General features: G+C 58.9%; 1 pseudogene; it reads right to left on the minus strand.

The window, feature by feature from the left end:
* LOC116652687 overlaps positions 1-1,352 on the minus strand; it is a 5,582-nt pseudogene extending 4,230 nt beyond the window's left edge.
* Between the last annotated feature and the right edge of the window lie 1,738 nt (positions 1,353-3,090).

Consider the following 3,090-nt stretch of genomic DNA (forward strand, 5'->3'; position numbering starts at 1 on the left):
CGGTGTCATGAAGGTGCTGTGGGGGCCCTAGGGGGTTGGGGGGTCTTAAAAAGGGCTGGGGGGGTTTAAAGGTACTGGGGGGAGGTAAAAGGGGCTGGGGGGGGTCTTAAAGATGCTGGGGGGTCCTTGAAGGTGCTGGGGGGCCCTTAAGGGGGCTTTGGGGGGGATCTTAACAGGGCTGGGGGGGTCTTAAAGGTACTGGGGGGGTAAAGGGCTTGGGGGTCTTAAAGATGTGGGGGGTTCTGAAGGTGCTGGGGGACGTCTTAAAAGGGTGGGGGGTCTTAAGGCGGCTGGTGGGCGGTCTAAAGGGGCTTGGGGGGGTCCTGAAGGTGCTGGGGGGGATCCTGAAAGAGCTAGGGGGAAACCTAAGGGGGCTTGGGGGTCTTTAAAAGGGCTGGAGGGTGTCTTAAAGATACTGGCGGGGGGGTAAAGGCTGCTGGACTTGGGCGGGGTCTTTAAAGGGCTGGGGGTCTTTAAAGATGCTGGGGGGGTCTTAAAAGGGGCTGCGGGGGTCTTAAAGATACTGGGGGGGGAACTTAAAGGGGCTTGGGGGGGTCTTAAAGATGCCTGGGGGGTCCTGAAGGCTGGGGGGGTAAAGGGCTTGGTGGGGGGTCTTAAAAGGGTGCTGGGGGCCCTAAAGGACACCTTTGGGTGCCACAGATCCACCTTTACGCTCTGCCGTCTCTCCCTGTGTGTTGGGGGTGGGCGCAGGGGGGGGGGTCCTGGTTGTCTCCCGTGTCCCCCCCCCGCCCGGGCACGAGCCGCCTCCAGCCCCTTCAGGCGCCGAGCGTGTCGGTTCCCCTGGTAATGGGCTGCTGCCTCTCTTATGGGGGGATATGGGGTCAAGGCAGGGACCCCCAATGGGGGGGGGCAACAGCACCAACACCCCCCCACCCCATAGGATGTGGGCCTAAGGGAAGCCCATAACAGGCCTTGAGAGGGGGGGGAACACATTAGGACCACCTACCCTAAAGCCACACCATTGGGGGTGTGGGGTACCCCATAGGAGATATGGGATGCCCTTATGATATGGGACCCCCCCCACTTTGGGGACAACCCAGGGACCCCCACCCTGGGGACGCTGATATAGGACACTATGGGCCGTGGGACACCCATAGTGTGATCTCTAGCATCCTAAAAGCCAAGCTGTGGGTCCCCACATCCCGCAGTGGGGCTGGACCCCTGTGTGTTGTCTATGGGGGGGTCCCGGTATGTTGGGGGGGGGCCCGGGTATTTGGGGGGGTCTCACCTCGGGTTGAAGCGGATCTGGCAGAATGCTGCAGGCAATAACGGCCTGGCGACGGGTTTGGTCAATGCCAGCCCCCAGCACCGCTTTGGGGACAGGCCTCCATCTGCACAATGGCGGGCAATGGGGGTGGGGTTATATTGCGGGTTGGGGTTATATTGGGGTGGGGTTATATTGGGGTTAGGGTTCATGGGTTAGGGTTGGGGTTAGGGTTAGGTTAGGCGTTAGTGGGGTAGGGTTAGGGTTGGGGTTGGGTTGGGGTTGGGGTTAGGTTATATAGGGTTTAGGGTTTAGGGTTTGTGTTAGGTTGAGGGTGGGGTTGGGGGTTGGGGTTAGGGTTTTATTAGGGTTAGGGTTAGGGGTTGGGGTTAGGGTTGGGGTTATATTAGGGTTAGGGTTTAGGGTTAGGGGTTAGGGTTGGGGTTAGGGTTATATTAGGGTTAGGGTTAGAGGGTTAGGGGTAGGGTTGTATTAGGTTGGTTTAGGGTTAGGGGTTGGGGTTGGCGTTTAGGGGGTGGGTTGGGGTTAGCGTTGCTGGCGGTTATATTAGGGTTGGGGTGGGGTTTGGGGGTGTCCATAGGGTCTTTAGGGGGCTGAGGGGAGGCTGTAGGATGCCCCACTTATTTAGGGTATATCTGGGGGGGGGCTGGGGATACATAGAGGGTGTATGGAGGTCTATGGGGCAGAGGGGGGGCCCTATAGGGTGATGTGGGGTGTATATAGGGCGTCTATGGGGAAGGGGTCTTTAGGGGGCAGTGAAGTGGCTGAGGGGAGGTTGTAGGGTGCCCCATTTATTTAGGGTATATCTGGGGGGGGTGAGGATACATAGAGGGTGTATGGAGGTCTATGGGGCAGAGGGGGGGCCCTATAGGGTGATGAGATGCCAATGTGGGGCTGAGGGGAGGCTGTAGGGTGCCCTATTTATTTAGGATATATCTGGGGGGGGGTGAGGATACATAGAGGGTGTGTGGAGGTCTATGGGGCAGAAGGGGGGCCCTATAGGGTGATGTGGGGTCTATATAGGGTGTCTATGGGGAAGGGGTCTTTAGGGGGCAGTGAAGTGCCTTAAGGGAGGTTGTAGGGTGCCCTGTTTTGTTTTAGGGCATATATGGGGGGGGTGAGGATACATAGAGGGTGTGTGTGGGTGCCCTATGGGGCAGAGGGGGGGCCCTATAGGGTGATGAGATGCCAGTGTGGGGCTGAGGGGAGGCTGTAGGGTGCCCCATTTATTTAGGGTTTATTTGGGGGGGGGTGAGGATACATTGAGGGTGTGTGGGGGTCTATGGGGCAGAGGGGGGGCCCTATAGGGTGATGTGGGGTATATATAGGGTGTCTATGGGGAAGGGGTCTTTATGGGGCAGTGAAGTGGCTGAGGGGAGGTTGTAGGGTGCCCTGTTTTGTTTTAGGGCATATATGGGGGGGGTGAGGATACATAGAGGATGTGTGGGGGTGCTCTATGGGGCAGAGGGGGGTCCTATAGGGTGATGAGATGCCAATGTGGGGCTGAGGGGAGGCTGTAGGATGCTTCATTTTGTTTTAGGGCATATATGGGGGGGCTGGGGATACATAGAGGGTGTGTGGGGGTCTATGGGGCAGAGGGGGGGCCCTATAGTGTGATGTGGGGTCTATATAGGGTGTCTATGGGGAAGGGGTGGGGGGATGCTCTAGTGCATCCCTATGGATCCGGGGGGCTGTGGGGATGTTATGGGGCACATGAGGTTGGATATGGGGGCACTGACCCCCTCCCTGCCCCACAGGCTCCGCTGCCCTTCCCCAAGGAGCTCCCGAAGGCTCTGGCTGCTGGGGGGCTGCTGCCCCCCCCTTTAGCCCTGGCAGCCGCCGCC

Source organism: Coturnix japonica, unplaced genomic scaffold, assembly GCF_001577835.2.
Source record: "Coturnix japonica isolate 7356 unplaced genomic scaffold, Coturnix japonica 2.1 chrUnrandom670, whole genome shotgun sequence".
NCBI classification, from domain to species: Eukaryota; Metazoa; Chordata; class Aves; order Galliformes; family Phasianidae; genus Coturnix; species Coturnix japonica.